The sequence below is a fragment of the Saccostrea cucullata genome, unplaced genomic scaffold (genome assembly GCF_032062105.1).
Source record: "Saccostrea cucullata isolate Sc308-1 unplaced genomic scaffold, CSIRO_AGI_Scuc_v1 ctg2663, whole genome shotgun sequence".
NCBI classification, from domain to species: Eukaryota; Metazoa; Mollusca; class Bivalvia; order Ostreida; family Ostreidae; genus Saccostrea; species Saccostrea cuccullata.
Window position 1 is genome coordinate 6,061 of NW_026940504.1, and position 18,593 is coordinate 24,653.

The 18,593-nt window shown below is 30.6% G+C and overlaps 1 long non-coding RNA gene across 1 annotated transcript; it reads right to left on the reverse strand.

Moving 5' to 3' along the window:
* Positions 1 to 16,701: 16,701 nt before the first annotated feature.
* On the reverse strand, positions 16,702 to 18,502 carry LOC134255533 (uncharacterized). Its single transcript, XR_009989574.1, has 3 exons — positions 18,348 to 18,502; positions 17,748 to 17,843; positions 16,702 to 16,817 (listed from the first exon to the last, which is right to left on the reverse strand). It is a non-coding gene; the product is annotated as an uncharacterized LOC134255533 (long non-coding RNA).
* Between the last annotated feature and the right edge of the window lie 91 nt (positions 18,503 to 18,593).

Genomic DNA, 18,593 nt, shown 5'->3' on the forward strand with positions numbered 1-18,593 from the left:
ATTTTTTCGTTAATTGAATACCTCTATTCTGTCTAAAAATGTCTGAGTATGTGGTTTAAGGAATCTCATTAGATTGTTTAGAATTGATAAATTAGTTATGGAATGGGTATTCGGGAAGTATTAATTTATGCTTCCTTATCAAGAAAACCATTTCCCTCGGCGACCCTCTGCCTCGTAAAATAGTTCCCTCCCTCAAGGAATCAAAATTTTTTATTTCCCTCATACCCATACGTATATCCGTATTTTATTAGCTTTGCGTCAGATTAATAAACCAATACTAAATGATGTCATATTCTTTTTCAAACCACTGAATCAATTGTTATTACAGTTATGACTGACAAATATACATTAATTCTTGAACAATATTTTTCTTTGCTATCTGATTATAATGTTTTATATGATAGGTCAATTCAAGAATTGTTGAGAGATGATGTCACACAGTAAAATAATCATAAAAAGAAAACTCACAGTTTCCAAATTTCATTCAAGCTTTCTGGATTGAATAATCCCTTTAGGTATACATCAACACAAGTGTCTTTTAGATTTAATATTAAACCTGGTTCTCTGAACTTTGTTATGGTCATTTGTGTATTTCTTTCTTGTTAAGTATAACTTTCCATGCATGTCCACCAAAACACACACTTGATTTTAAAATGTTCATAATTCCTGATAGTTTGATCATTGAAAATTACGATTAATAGAAATTATCCCTACCTAAGTGGTCTTAAATAGTCAGAAAAAGTTGAATAGATACAGGCATGGATAGACTTTTTCTTAATTTTTATTATTTTATTATAATTTTTTTTTTTTTTTTGCAATTTAACAAGTTATTAAGCCTCAAAGAAAACAGCAAAATAAAAGGGGGATATATAACAAATGATAAAACTCACGAGACAAGATCTGTTTGATATAAAAAAAATATTGTGTAGCTTGTATAATCTTCAAACAAACCTTATGAAACAGACCTTGCTGTGATTACTTGCAATTATAATCATTATTAACTATGTTTCCAGTTTAAATTATCGGTTCATAGTTATAATTTGTTTTAGATAATATATAAGAAGTATTTAAGAATTAAAAGAATTTTTATCGTTACAGAACATATTCTGATGGCTTTGGTAAAATCTACTTTACCTCTTAATCATAGTTGAAATTGATTTTTGCCGTGGTAATACAGTGTATGTCTTTTTTTTAATTAACAACTTTAACTTCCATATATTCCGTACGCTGGATAGATTATTGGTTTAATTACATCTACTTTTAAAAGAATTAGTTGAAATTCTGTCCGTCGGAAAGATATTTGGTCAAATTTCATTAGTTTATTAGTGAAACAAATGTCCACTATGCACAACAATAACCAAACTTTCAAATAAGTTTCAAATGATTAATCTTAATAAGTATTTATAATGTAAAAAGAAATATTTGACAATCGATCTAAACTATGTACATTTATTTATGCACATGACTCGTTGAATGTCTATATTGATTTTTAAATAACAGAATTGATGTTTTATGAATGATAGGCATATTGTCTATCTAGTGACATAATTAAATGTAACCTCTGGTCTATATTCAGTCTAAAAGTATTCCAGAAAAGGAAGTAAAGTCGTCTAATAATATGACCAAGAAATGTAAATTCCAAGTTTCAGTATGTTTGTATGGATTTTCTTTGGATTAAATTTGCGTGCCTTTATATAACAACTTTCTATCCACTTGTATTTTGTAAGTAACACGTTGGTTTAATATATTTAACCTTAAATTTAAAAAGAAATTAAATAAAAAGGTTTTTTTTCGTAATTGGAGGAATGATTCAGACTTTCTTTTACAACCAAATCCTATTAATACTTTACCATAATACCATGAGTTAACAATAAGTATATTACAACAAGAAATGGAAAGGGGGGTCAGCCATTCAAAGACGATTCCCAATATTAACAAGTCAGAAAAAGAGCATTAAAAAAGTGTAGACAGTCCCTTTCGGTGCCCCAGTTATATATTTTTCAAAGTTCTGCTAAGGAGATTTGATACATAAATTAAGGTCTTTCCACCCTCACAATTCTATTGGTTCAAAGTACAAAAATTGCATCTATTTTCATTTATCATACTTTAAATTTTCTGAATATGGCAAAAATGTATAGGTTGCCATATTATTTAAGATGGGAGACATAAATAAACAGAAAGATATGTCAACATAAAAAATCGCACATTTTTTGTACACAATATTATGAAAAAATATGTAAAAACTGGTTAAAATGGATAATTCTGATGCTGAATGTTCCTAAATACTTCCTACTTATATATACTTTTGAATTGTGAATATCAGGGAAACTATTTTACATTAGAAGTACAATATAGCAAATGCCTGAATGAAGAGACGTGAGAAGGAGTTATTGCCCTTGTCAACATTTTTAAAGATTAAATAATTGATTAAATAAAGAAAATATGCATTTTATAAATTATTTCACTTTACTATATTTATCAGTACACCTATTGTAAAGCATTTTTCCAAAAGATATTGTTGTAGTAGGTATGAATTTAAACTAATAACAGTTTTTGCAAAAACCTATGACATCATAGGAGGGTGGAATTACCTTAATGCCATCTTTTCAATCATTAAAGCTAATCCTTGTACGAATTTTACCACTTTGTCGGGTGAAGTCAAGAGATCTTCCAACTACATTTTACCAATTGACTCAACTGCAATATGTGACAGTTTCCTGGAGGAGACATGGTACAGAATAAACAGCACAGTGGGTAACGACATCGTACAGACATGTCAAAGTATGACCCACTGTGGCACAATATACCCGTTGTGGATGAATGGTAAGTCAATTCATGTAAGGAAAGAATAGTTTATTGATAATTTAATTTTTGTGGTTTTCTTATTATGCCTGATATTATTTTAAATACAAGTTTTAGTGAATAACGTTAAACAGAATGCAATTCAAGTTTGAATCAAACTACTAGCATAGACATTTAACATTACCTATTTACAATTCAAGTAATATTTGAATTCTCTAAGGAATGCTTCCTCTTGATTCTGATGGTGAAGTGGATCGGATGGTATGTCAAAGTGGTATTCTTGGATGTTGTGAGATTTCACTTACTATCAAAGTGCGTAACTGTGGGACATTTTACGTTTACTTTCTCAAAAAACCGTCTGGATGTCCTGTTTCTTACTGTTTTGGTAATTAGCTTCCCGCTTTTTTTATGTACTGAGTGTTTACACTTTTGAGAATTTAGAGAAACAGCGAAATCAATTTAAAAAATTCTTTACAGGTACACAGCCTATAAACTCAACAGGTGTTACAGCTTCTAGTTCACAAACAACTGATGTAACAACTATACAAACAACAGATGAAACAACTACAGAAACAACAGAGGAAGCAACTAGACATACAACAGATACCTATACTACAGGTAACCATTACATTAAATAAATGAAATATCCCTAATGAATTAATAATGAGAATCTTTAACAATAGACTGTTTTCAGCAAAATTTATTTTTATAACTAAAAGATAAATGATTTTGAATAAAAATCAAAATTGATTGTTCATTTGCAGTTCTAGAATGGATCTTAACGTTTTATGTCCTTTAGATTTTTGAATACATGTATCTGTAAATGTAAAATACATTGAAAAAAATCCATATGTCTTATTTTTCTGCTGAGATCACTTCTGACTATTTTTAAACATATTTTATACCATCGACAACAAAACCAAACGAGTCATCTAAAAGCATTCTAAATGGTAAGTGTTCATAGTGATCCATTACCAGTAATTGAATGTTATTAATTAAAAAAAAACAAAGGCAGCAAGATAAACAATAAGTATATTCATAAACTCAGATGTAACTTGGGGGAATTCTACAATATTAAGAAGGTAGATATGAGCACTGAAATAGCACTAAAAATGTTAAGATGCTAAATTACAATGAAAAGACCTGATTGAAGTTTATGCTTAAAAAACTCAATATTTGGTGTTATACTAGAGTAATTTATCAAATTAAGAATGCAGTAATTAGTGCGCAGAGATGAATAACCAAAATGAAGGATATAACTATATCTGCAATACATATTAAGTCAAAATGAAGCATAAATTAACTTTATTATAGGTATGAGTCAGCTTTTTGACAATATATCATTTTTAGATGTTCATTCTGACATTATAGATGTAGAGGTTGTCGGTATTGTACTAGGAGTTGTGTTTGGAGTCCTCCTCCCTGGTATCATTATAGTGTTATACTGTAGTCATCAGTAAGTCATTGTTTTTTTTTTTAATTCTTGACAATATGTTTGCCATACTTTTCATACATGATTGTATCAATTCTTGTTTAATTTTACATATTTTTGTAACAATTTCCACTTAATGTCGTACCAATACACAGATACAACTGACAGCGCATTTTGAGTTCTTCCCTTCTGTATTTGTTTAAAATTTGATTATTTTAAAAAGTGAAACTTTCAAATCAGTTACAGATGCAATGTTTTGATTTTTAGCTATTAAACATTAATCACATTTAAATCAAATAGTGTTTAAACATTTTGGATTTAAAAGTATTTGAAAACAGTAAATGCGGTCTCATTAATTTGTTTTAAAAATGACCAAAAAAAAAAATCGGCAAAAAATGTTTATGCTAAAAGTCTTAATTTTATTTTCTACAATACGTTTATTTACACGACAAAATATATACATCATTATGAATATTAATGCTACTTGTATTTTTTTTTCAGAAAAAAGAAGTCGAGGGTGGGACCATCCGACGGTTATCAGCTAAATGATGTAGAAAACCAATTGTCACTAAACACATCTGAAAATGATTCCTCAACAACTGAGCTTCAAAATCCAGATTTGGGACAAACTCCAGCTGGGGACGATTCCACTAAATCTGAAATTCCAAATTCGGATGCGGAACAAAATCAGGATAGAGGGGATTCCATAACATCTGGAAATCCGGATTTGGTACAAAATAAGGGTAGAGAGGAAACAGTGTTGTCCATGAAGGATGTTTCCCCTAGCCTATTTCCTACCATAGAACCTATTAGAAAACGAATTCGGAACTAAGTACACTGTTCATGAAACTTCAGTTTGCTTTGATTTGTAAGAAGTTTTTTTTATTATTTTTTTATTGTGTCTTATATGTTTTATGACAAACATTTTGCATCTATAAGACGTCGCGCAAAGTATTTGGGCTGATTTTGTAACGTCAAAATATATATTTCTGACGTTGTTGCGTACGTCGTCTAAGCGTTAAAACGTTAAAAAATTAATGGCGTAACAAATCATACTAGACATCCAATTTTTACTCTCGTTTTCTTACAAGAATGATAGTCTATTAAAAGGTCCACTAGCATCTAGATGTGTATAGGGTTTAAAAAGCGCATTTCTTAATTCCATTCACAAGAAGATATTAAGCAAACAATTTTATTTTAAACAGATTTTTTTCTCTTTGAAATTAATTATAAGGCGAATCAAAATGCTTAATATATAAATCAGTTTAAATTCAACTTACTTATACGTACTCTTGAACTAAGTCATTTTTCATGATGAGGTACAGTTACTTATGATCAGGCGCTGAAATTGGTATTGGTATTTCTAAAAATCAATTTTGGTCTATCGTTTAGAGACCAGAAAATCTCATGTATGAGGTAGTGATGTTCATCCTTTTGTCTGTCTGTCTCCCATAGTTTAAATGTGAATTCAATAGAACTTGGCACGGGCACAAAAGTAGACAAGAGAACTCTAAAATGCTTAATTCTTTATATGGGTTTTTGATTTCAAGGAATAAAAAAATAATTCTGTAAAAAAAAACATTCAAAACGCTACTTCTTCTAAAGATTTGGTCTGATATTAAAATAACGACATGGAAGCAAATTACACACAAAAAATAAATCTTGCCAAGAAAGGAGACTGAACCAAGTTGAACAACCGTTATTCTATTTATTGATATGTCCAAGTTCTACGTTCTTTGGCGTGAAATGAATGCAGAATTACATGTGTACCTATCTTTGATATGAAAAATGAATACGATTCTGAATCAAGAGGTATATTAATATTAACTAGCGTTTAAAATTATCAGTTATGCACAAGATAATGCACTGATTATTGATAGATTAAGAAAGTTTTATTCTATTTGTAAATTTGTAACTTAATAGAAGAACTATTTAATGTGTAATAATAAAGAAACAAAATATCTATGTTCTCAATATTTATAGAGGATGAAAAGAAATAAAGAGAAGCTTATATCATAAAACTTGACGATTTTCTGGGGATTAAGATATCTAGATATTTATCACCCTTCCCTCAAAAATCGTAAAATTAATGGTGTGTGCACGCTAAAGCCTCTTTCAAATCTGTGGTTATTTTTATACCCCCCGCAAACGAAGTTGGGGGGGGGGGGTCATATAGGAATCACCTTGTCCGTCTGTCCGTCCGTCTGTCTGTGCAATCGTGTCCGTTCCATATCTTTCTTACAGAGAATCTACTACTCCACACTAAGATTGCTCATGACCTAAGGGTGTGTCATGACCTTGACCCAAGGTCATTTTGGGAAGTTCAAGGTCACTGGAAGAAAAATTTCATAATTCGTGTCCGGTTCATATCTTTCTTATGGATAAACTTGGTAGGTTCTCATTTCACACAAAGATTGCCCATGACCCAAGGGTGTGTCATGACCTTGACCCAAGGTCATTTGGGAAAGTTCAAGGTCACTCAAATAAAATTTCATAAATCATGTTTGATACATATCTTTTATGGATAAACTTGGTAGGTTCTCATTTCACACAAAGATTGCCCATGCCCAAGGATGTGTTATGACCTTGACCCAAGGTCTTTTGGGAAAGTTCAAGGTCACTAGAAGAAAATTTTCATTATTCCTGTCCGGTCCTTATCTTTCTTATGGATAAACTTGGTAGGTTCTCATTTCACTGAAAGATTGCCCATGACCCGAGGGTGTGTCATGACCTTGACCCAAGGTCATTTGGGGAAGTTCAAGGTCACTGGAATAAAAATTTCATAATTCAAGTCTGGTCCATATCTTTCTTATGGATAAACTTGGTAGGTTCTCATTTCACTGAAAGATTGCCCATGACCCAAGGATGTGTCATGACCTGACCCAATGTTATTTGGGGAAGTTCAAGGTCACTGGAATAAAAATTTCGTAATTAGTTTTTGATACATATCTTTATTATGGAAAAACTTACTTCTGAAAAACCCAGCGGGGGTATTTTGTCCTGTTTGGACAGTTCTAGTTTTATCTGCATTACATTGATTTTTCGATCAGTATTATTTTGCTTGACTCATTTTTTTATTTTGGAAAAATTTCCACAACAATTTAGACATATATTTATGTATATCAGTCTCAATTATTTACAACAACTGTTTGAACAATAAAACACCACTGTTTCCAAGTATTTGTATGATGGCAGAGATTCAGGAAATTATATTCATATAAATATTTTTTCATAATCAGGTTAGAAATTCATACAATTTTTATTTTTTCTATCTCGGTACTCTCTTTGTCCTTGTTGTTAGCAGGGGCGTTCTTCGGTTCTGGAATTGATTTCTTGTCCGTAGGAGATCTTTTCTTCTTATAGTGACTACTTCTTTGGCTGTCTGTTTTGCCTACTGTGGTTTTTTCCTCAGATTTCCCCTGATGAACAATTACACCACTGCCAGCTGCTGATTGAGGCGTGCTTCCTCTCCTCTCCGCCGTGGTCTGTTTTTCTCCCAGATCAAGACACGCAGGAATATCTTCCTATATTCAGTAGCCGATTACCCAGGTAAAGGGCCGGTGTAAAGACGAATAATGACCCCTATCGAATAATGACCGGGGGTCATTTTTCGACAGCGAAAAATGACCCCCGGTCATTATTCGCCGTAGAAAAATGACCCCCGGTCATTATTCGCCGTAGAAAAATGACCCTTTTGCCCGTAGAAAAAGTGTCACCACCCTAAAAATTTGCAGAGCCCACGTGAAGAAAAATGACCCCCTGTAGATTAAAGCTAAAATTCTTAGGGGGCAAAAAAATTAGATAAAGAAGCATATTGGCCAAAATGCTCACCTGAGCTAATTGGGAATAAATTGATGATATGTTGATCTCATAACATTATACAATTATAGCTATATTTTAAGGTAAATGCAATGATTCAGAATCTAAAGGAGTAAAAGATTTTTTAAGCCTTAAGGGTTAGGTAAACATTGTTTTTTGATTGTGGAAATCATCGAACTGACAGAAAAAATCAGCAGTATTATATATTATTATATCCTCCGCTTGAAAAGCGGGAGGGTATATAGTGATCGGGATGTCCGTCCGTCTGTTACGCTTTGAGGTATCCATCTCTTATCCGCAAATCCTCATATAAAAAAAGATGTGTTTGTGAAACAGCTATGCCCCTGTATGGCAACATAGCGAAGATTAAACTTTTCTTAAATGTAATTTAAATATATTGTTACCCAAAGTAGGGTCTTCTCACAAGAAATACAACTGCAAAATAGGAAAGCCCTAGCACCACTTATTCAAAAGTAATGGCTAAGGATAAGTTTTTGAAAGGTAGGTCAAACTCAAAGGTCAAAGTTGATGATTTCTTAAGAAAATGTTTAATGTAACAAGGATTACTTATGTGAAGTATGAATACCTTAGCCCTTACCGTTCAAAAGTTATGTCCAAGGTAAAAAAAATCATAAGTACGGAAATCTCCAAGGTCAGGGTCACAAGGTCAAAGTTTTTAGCATCCAATGAAAGGTAATGTCAAAAAACTACATATTTGAAGTATGAGAGTACTAGTATCTACCGTTTAAAAGTTATGGCCAAAGTAAAAATTTGGCATTTTTGTGTAAAATGGGACAAAATCCAAGGTAAAGGTCAAAAGGTCAAATTTGGTGGTACCCAAAGTAAGGTCTTGTCACAAGGAATACACATATTAAATATGAACGTCATAGCTCCAATAAATGAAAAGTTATGATCAAGGTTAAGGTTTTTGCTGACAAACAAACCGCCAGATAGACAGACGGACATACAGACGAACTCGATAAAACTATATACCTCGGAATCTTCGATTACGGGGACATAAAAAGAAATGGTCTTCAATAAACTTTTCATATTATGATACATTTAAAGAAGACGTTACAACAATGAAAATATTTGTTCTGATTTTCATATTAAATTCTCTGAAAAATATACTCAGAACTTCATGGCTTGAGTAAAACAGAACAGGCTGTGAAACTTGGTATGGTATTTACACACTGCGACTTCACATTTTCAAATATTTTTAAGGGGTACTTGTCATAAAGGGAATATGAAAAATCACAAAAATACTTCTTCAAACATCGTCGTTTATAAACTTTATTAACTGAATAATATTAAACAATATTTTATCAAGAACAATTTCTTTTTAATTCAATGAACATAAAAGATAAGTCCACCATTAAAAAAAATAGTCAAATGAACTATATTATTTTTAGTCAATTATGCACCCTACATTTGTAAATATTTTTTAAAAGTCTTTGTCACAATGTTTTCAATCTTTAATATGATGAAGAACATGGCCAAATGATTACAAAAAGTGATTAAAATATATACCTTTCCCCTCTAACTAATGAAAGATAGGCTATTTACCGATACTCATATTCTTGACCTTTTTGCACTTACATGGGATTTAATAATTAAATGATTGTTTGGGGTTACTTTCAGATTAAATATTTATCAGAAATTGTACTTTTACTTTAAAAAGATCATATTTAATAGAAAAATTGTAATCAAACACCAAGAGTATGAATAGGTAGCAAATAATTGTTAAAAGGAATGCACATCATTTCATTATACATATCACAAAAATGTACACACGATCAAACGATCTACAACACGTACATCTTTGACTTAGACACATTTCATCAAGATATTACACTATATAGCTGGCAACTAAAGATTTATTACGATTTATGCATTGCTTCAAAATGGTAACATACCATTCAAATTATTACGAAAGTTGTATATGTACATTGTAATTTCATTACACTAGATACTCAGTAGTCTTGGATTTGTCAACTTCAGGTCTAGATCTAGTAGATAAAAGGTGCCTACATATTTTCTCTTATTCCAGAAATATATTGCCATTAAGCATTTTAAACCAAAAATATATGAATTGAATTAAGATTATGTTGGCATGATTGAATTCTGCGAATTTCAAAATGCAGTATTTTCTACCATTTCTATTGAAGGTGTCAAGTACGGGAAAAAATGGCATTGAATTAATTATGACGTCTTAATGGGTTAGCACAGGTTAAACACATAAAGTTACCAGTTATGATGTCTAGGTTCTACGTTAAAAGAAATGTAATGAATACTGTGTGCTAAATCAAAAGTTTATGTCTACATGTATAGTTTTTGCACTAGAATGACTATGTATTTTACACTAGCCCATAGCTTTACAGAGCATATTTTTAGGTTTTATACTTACCCCACCCCCTTTCTTATTTAGGAGGAAGTCGATATTGAACAAAAGCAAAAAAAAAAAAACAAACAAACAAAACAAAACAAAAAACACCCTACCTTTATATTTCTATACGAAGGAATTAAAAATAAGCTTAAAATAATCTACTATTCTACTAATTTTTAACTGTTACTTTGCCACAATACTTTCAAGTATACCTCCACCTACATTTAAAGTATGCTTTAATCATGGCGAAGTAAATTATGATATGATAGTACTTGTGTGAAGGCTTAACTTCATTTCAATATTTTATCTAGAGCCTCTTTCAGATTTAATGGGGGGTATAGAGTTTTATTTATATTTTTGCTTTTCATTTATTATTATTATTTTTTTGTTTTGATTTAACGTAATGTTCTTTTTTTTGGAGGGGGGGGTCAAAATTTCCTCCTCTTTCATTGTCAAATAGGATTTGCCAAACTTAAACAAGCTATAAGTTGAAATGACAAAAAATTTAATTTTTCCTATAAAAGAGTATTTAAACCTGATTTTTGCATGGTTTGATTTCTAAAAACAAGTGGAATATCATTCTTTAAGCAAACATTATAAGGAGGAATATTAAAAAGAAATTTTATTTACTTGACAATAAAGAATCTCTTTTCAAACACAATTTTAGCATTGAAAGACTACGTGAATCTCTTAATTATTTCATACGACTTTTTGTATTTTTCTGGTTACAGAAAATGTAAAAATTAGCTTCGCTGTAAAAAAGATATCAAAGAGTGTATATTTTGTATCACTTTAAAGGGGGTCATTTTTCAATGGGGGTCATTATTTTATAGGACTAACATATAAAATAATGACCCCCTAGGACTCTTTTTCTACGAAAAATGATTTTTTTCTACGGGTGGGGGTCATTTTTTGTCGTTGAAAAATGACCCCCGGTCATTATTCGATGGGGGTCATTATTCGTCTTTACACCGGTCAACACACTCTCAGTTTACAAGTATCATTTTTTCATGCAGTTAGTTGTGATTAATTTGAAAGACTCTTTTGTCTACGTTCTTAGGATATCCCAGGTGAACTTGGCCCCCTTATGAAGTACTTGTACATACCAGCATACATCGATACAAGCTTTTAGATACTGTTCTAATCTCTTATTATCTTGAATCACAATTTTTCCTTTTCTGTTCTTTAATGAATCATAGGGAAATTTCTGGGGGGAAAATGAGAATAGGTTTTGGAATTAATGCACGTCGAACGTGTTTTAGTAGAATACCTATATAAATATATAACAGAGATCATCTTTATCCCCTATCCCAAGCATATCGTTTCTTTTAACATCTTAATGTCTTGTTTCTTGAGGAAGTATTTTATTGATAAATGAGTTTAAGGGGATTTAGAAAATTAAAAAGAAAATGATAAATGTAAACGCATATTAGATATATAAAATTATTAACCATTGCAGTCTCTGACTGAAACAAAAAAACACATTGATAATTTGATATATATTGAAATAAATAGGATAAAGCATTCAGAAAATCATAATTATTTTTTCTTGAATGTAAAAGTGTCTAAATCAATGATTTTATTCACAATAAACCCTTCACCTGAACTAAGTACTGTGTGACATCAGAATCCTCCTGAAAAACTCTTGCTGCTTCAGTCTGGTGTTCGGATAAATTGTTCATTCGCGCAAATATATATATACATATACATGTAATATACATAGGCGTCAGAACCGGGGGGCTTACCCCCCCCCTTCCCGACATTTTTTTGTAAAGATAGACATAATGTAGGCATTGAACAGGCGTGTTGCAGTTTAGGTCCAAAAAAGGTACATGTAAGTGGTAGTGTTTGAAAAAAAAATGAAAACTGGTACTGATAGAAGTTCTATCCTATCCCCCCCACGAAATAAGATTTTCGTGTTAAGAAAATGGACATATTTCCCTTTTTTCAAATTTCATTTTTTTGTGTGAAAGCTACTTTTCAATACTTTGAACTACATATGTATACACTCTTCAAAAAGAAGAAACGCATTGTAGAAGCGTTAAGCCCTGAAATATGTAAGATAGTTTTGTCATTCAATATTTTAGATGGATGCCAGTATATGATTTATTATAGCAAAATGTGTTTTTTTAGGCAATCGTTAACTGTACAGCCATTATTCAAATCTTACAGACAAATAGACCTGATTTTGCAAAAATTCTGAAAAAATCATTTCAATTTTCATTTGCTGGTTTCGGATGCAATTCCTTCTAGCACAAAGTACGTTCTCCACATTTTGTTTCTGGTTTTATCTGAAAATTGACGCTATCTAAAACTGCTGCATCTGAACGTTGCATAGCATAAAAAGGAAAATGGCCAACTGAAAGCATGTGTATCACAGTCTAAAATTGCGAAGGGTTTTAATGTTACGCAAAAAACCATTTTTAGCCTATAAAACATAAAGCATTAAGGTTTCGTCAAAGGTCAACATGTTCAAAAAATTATTTTTACAATAGCCCCAAAACTATGTGAGATATAAAGTTGAAACTTTTACAGTCTATAAAGTTTTCATCGCTTAATAGATGAAGTGTCGCTTAATAAATAAGATACCTGGAAAAAATATTGAGAAAAATTCTTCTTAAAAATGCGTATATTTTCAATAAATACACGTAATTAATTCCGTGCTTTTAGTGAAAACCATCATTGCAGAAATAAAATATGTTCATCAATGAAAGCCAAGTTGGACTTGGATAACCTCTGGAAAGTTGTTTTCCTTGTTTATTTTTTTAAGACTTGAAAGTGAAAGTACATTGCAAATGGTGGATTCTATAGGGTCTTGTCTTTATACATGTCATGCTTTCAATAACAGCCTTTCAGAGACCATTCACGTCCAACTTGCCCTTCAATGATAAATATATATTATTTTTGCAATGATGATTTTCACAAAAAGGACAGAACTATGCACATTTTCTGATAAAAATTTTTCTCGAAAAAAAATCTTTTTAAAATATTTGTTATCAAGTGATACTTTATCTATTAATCAATGATATATTTATAAACTGTAAACGTTTTGACTTTATACCACACATAGTTTTTGGAGCTATTGTAAAAATAATCTTTTAGACATGTTGACCTTTGACGAACAATGTTCGCAAAAAATACGGCAGACCACATGTGCCATCAGCAGCACAGGATCGCTGAATAGAGGATTACGTTAATTTCATGAATATTTCACAATGTCCTCATTTACAGCATTAGCTACATGTATCCCTGAACTGCACAAAACATCTAACAAGACTATGCAATAATTAAATTATTGCCAGAGGATTATCCATGCCATTGTTTCGACACCACAACACTCCAAATATCGACTTCAAAGATCTGAGATCAACAGAGCATAGCCACAGCAACACCGCTGAACATTTTGGTTTAGCTACTAGTCCATGATGTTTATTGCAAAACCTGTTAAAAAAGTTTAAAGGGACATGGACACAGTTTCAGCTAAAATGTTTCAAATTGATTTTTCCTTTTTTAATGTTTACAGTAGAAAATTGTGCCCATGTCTCTTTAAGAGTGCATAAGCTTCGTTATGACCGTTAGACAGAAAACTGTCTCCAGGACGTTGAAAGATTTGGTGGTGGCAGTGTAATGAAATTAAAAACGGTATTACATAGAAGTAAGACTGATTTGCTTCATATTCAAAGGACTTTGATGGAAAAACGTACTCTTAGGATGTTCTACCTACACAAACCTTTTCAAAGAACTTTATTCGGTACTAACCAATATTTGCCCCCAAAATCAAACTTTGATGGAGATATATTTAATTAAGTTCTTAAACAGAGGGGTATATGTCGACTTCAAAGCACTGAATTTATTCTTAAGTAATGACGTCATATGTACGTAATGACGTCACAAACATGACGTAAATTTCAGTTTTTCATGAATTCTACAGAAAAATGTATATTTTTCGTCGATATTTTGAGTAAAAGTCGCATGTGTGTTCAGGATCAATATTTTGATATAATGTGTCGAATGATAATATCAATGAAATATGTCAATATTGTTCCTGAACAAACATGCGCTCTATAAATTTTAAAGCTAATGTGGTTGAAATTTTGTCCATTTTGTCCTCTTTCCGAAAAAAACATAAAATCGGACTAGTTTATGACGTCATAAAAACAAAAATTGTGAATAAACTACTTTGAAACTATAATATGTTCTGCTAATTTGAATTTCTCATACAATTTATTGAATTCAGCACATTTCAGCAAGTTTTCAAAATTCTTTGTCATTTGTTTTTAAAATCCGACTTTAAATAAAAATTTCTGATTCTGAATACCCAGTTTCTGTTGTTGATTACCGGTATATTCATTTTCACTGAGCATAAACAATGCATTTTAAGAGTTTCATTGTTATTAGATTCATGTGCATTTTAAATTTCCAATGGATTTCAAAAGAGAAAAAAAAATCACCGAATGTAAATTAATATAATATAATATTTTATTTGCCTTGGGGCTATATCTTAGTGCTCTACCCAGTTCTTTCTGTTGCCGATCATGTTCTTTACAGCAAAAGTCGAATGACGTCTGAAAAACAAGAAAAACATGTTACATTTCTTAACTTCAGAAAATTCATTAAATTACTCATGTTTAGAGGTCCGTGTCTGCTCTGCTCCGTATTGGTTTGGTTAAATGGACTTTTGGACTTAATTACTGTTCGTTACTGTATCTACATGTATGATATATGTCATTTAAAAAAAAATTAACACATTTTCTCATAATTTTTTTTATCTTTCATATTCCTTTATTTTACAGTAATAAATGTTTTTTTTATCAAATGAATAACAATCACAAATATTCAATTAAGCTATTTTAACTTTATTATAATCAAGAAATAAAAAATCAAGTTTCGGGATATAATATTACTTCAGCAATGTTTTTAAGGTAGTTGGACTCCTTTTCGGAGATAACGAAGGTGCCCGAGGTCTCAGTTTTATATATAATATCTATCAAAATATGTACGTTTTCGGAAATAAAATAAACATTATAGAGATTTTTCTTTCAAATGAAAAATATTCTAATATAATGACGAGTCAAGTTAAAACTACATATATCATTTTGAAAAATAATACTATAAGATAATATTTTCAACTAACCTATATAATATTGACCTTTAGATAGTTTTAAAAAATATACCTTTTTAGTTCATTGACGATCCCATCTGCAAAGGTGTGTAATCATCGAGGAAATGTGGTTTTAAGGAATTAGTTTCACCTTCACCCTGGCATTTAACCGTGAAAATTCAAAGTTCAACTGCTGAGGTTTCCTTTGACAAAGCTATTTAAAAGTTTTAAAATGATGAAAAAGTCTGTTTCAATAAGACAATATTGTTGAAAATATGTTGTGGTTTAATGAAATTGATTATTTTCTGTTTACTACACTCCTTTTAAATTGGTCATATTCAGTAAGTTCTCAATCAATAAATATTAACTTCCATAGTCGCGATTCATCTTAATGTTAAGATCGCATATTCAACGTTATTTTACTCGTCTCAATAAAACAAATGCCCTTTTTGCATATGACTGTTTTACTACTAGAAGTTAAATTTTATTATTATTATTTCGGTTAAATTTTCGACTATCTTTAAAATAAAGGTTGACGATTTTTTTTATTTTTAACAGAAAAAGAAAGTTTTAGAAAAGCGTTTTTTAAAACAATTTTTGACATCATTTTTTGGTAAAAAATAAAATGCTCATAATCTTATTGAACATATATATTCAAGACAATATTTATCATATTCCAAGATAAAAATTGGCCACAACTTCAATATTTCTGATATATATAGGGACATGAGGAACATGTTCAAGTACTTTCTCAAGAAAATGTGGTGATAAAATAAATAATAAATAAACCCCGAGATGGTTAAATGCCTAAGGTTTCATCTACAAACCAGTGAATAGGAAAAGGGGTCAAATGTATTGAAAATGTCTAGCTCATTGCCTCTTAGCTACATGTATATGATTTCTTCTAATTCATGTAAAGATGCATTTAGTATTCAATTTGGTATGCATTTGCTTACTATTGATCCTGTGTAATGTTTATTCCTCATTTTCAATTGACCCCTTATAAATTCGGAACAACTTTGATATACATTTTTAATAAAGATTAGTAAAAAAGAGTAAAATATTAAGAATACCAAGTGTGTGTTACATTTTATAAGTATCAAAATGAAAATTCTACAGGGTCAACAATTTATACAAATAATCACTATATCATTTTTTTTTCATAAGCGGGTTTTTTTTTTCAATTATCCAGTGATTCTTCATGCTTTGGTTTTCCTTTCCATCAATATTTTTGCCATGAAATTCTTCAAAAATGTCATTGTTGTATTATAACTTTCCTGAAAATAAATACACAAAATAAATAAATACATGTAAATGAATAAACATCCTTTGCTCGTTAGATGAACATTCACATATTTCAAACAATATTAATATCTTAATTTATAATTAAATTATAGTCAAGTTAATGGTTATTTTCAAAATTACAAAATTGACATCAGTCCTCCGATCTCATTTAAAATAACACGACGCTCTACTCCGGAAGTCACATCAAAAGCATGATCAAAAGGATATAATGTCAAATACAAAATTGTGTTAAGGCATGAAAACGGGTTTATCACGATATAAAAATTGTTGACAATTTTTACCCTTAAACGGTTTATTTTGTTTTCACGCTTGAGGTCTATGGATTCTTCAACATCTACACACGCATTGAAATCAATGTTAAACTTTTAAAGAAGAAATTGTTTTAAGGAGCTTTAATTATATCATAACTATGTTGTATATCATTATCTTACGCCAGATCGGGATATAGACAAAACAATGGACCATATTACATACAAGATTTAAATTCTACTTTGTTCTCTATAGAATTTTGAAAAACGATTTCCATAGAATTCAATATACACTGTAAAAATAAACGTTGACGATATGCAATATTTTTGCACCTTATACTTTTAGCTTACTCTTATTTTAGTAACGATCTTGTACTATAATTCTAAGTTTTAGGGTTTTATGAATATTATGTACAATGTAGTTTTTAACTACTTGTATATCAGAGACACTGTCTGTTCAGCGCCCTAGAGTAATTTATTTTAAATAGGGCGCTATATACATGTTATTATCATTATTACAATTGCAATGTAAACTTAAAATGGAAACTAAAATTTGTGTAAGCCCTTCGGTTATCTTCAGAAAAGCTTTTTAATATACAAATGTATTTAATGTACTTTGATAAAGCATAGAGCTATATTCCACGATTATGTTACCTGTCCAACAAAATCAGCATCCTCTTTGGTATAATCAAATGTAAGGGTTCCTATGTAATGCGAGTTCAAGCCAACTGTACGTGGGACATCTGAAGCCTATGATAATAAGTATACAATTCATAGGTATTCAATTTATGCTATATTTGTGCAGTATTATCTGTCAACCTCCATTTTGACAGGTGAAAAAGACAAAAGAAAGAGTACAAAGATTTATGAGAAAGGTGTAAAAACATACCGAGAAATGTCAATTACTGAATTAAAAAAATGTTTATAAAATTTGTGTGAAATACCTGTGTATGAATCACAAGGATTTGTCAGGTAGTCATATTTTATGAATTGCGTGTATTTATTTATTATGTCAAGTTTATAAGCAGCAAAAATATGGCTTTGCCAAAAATTTTATTTTATATTTCTATGCATAATTGTATGTGAAAAAGACATTGAAATCAATTTCATAGTTGGTTAAGTAGAAAAACACAACAAATGGAATTATTTGATATATTTATATATAAACACTATACAATAGTCTGTTTCTACAAAACTTTCGTTGAAAATATGTAGTGGTTTAGAGAAATAGAATATTTTCTTATATTAACTTACTCTGACTGAAATCCGTACAATATTCAGTGACATCGTATTGTAGAGGGTCTGTAGCAAAGAGAGAAGTGTATTCACTTGTTGTCTACCAAACCCTAGTCTTCTGTGAACCACCGAGATCCCTGTTTCTTCAATGAATGAAACCAACTCTTCATAACTGATCTATGGACAAAGAAAGAAAATACCTCCTTAATATCATGATATTGGATGAAAGATATGGAGATAACGAGCAGTATATAAGAAATGAAA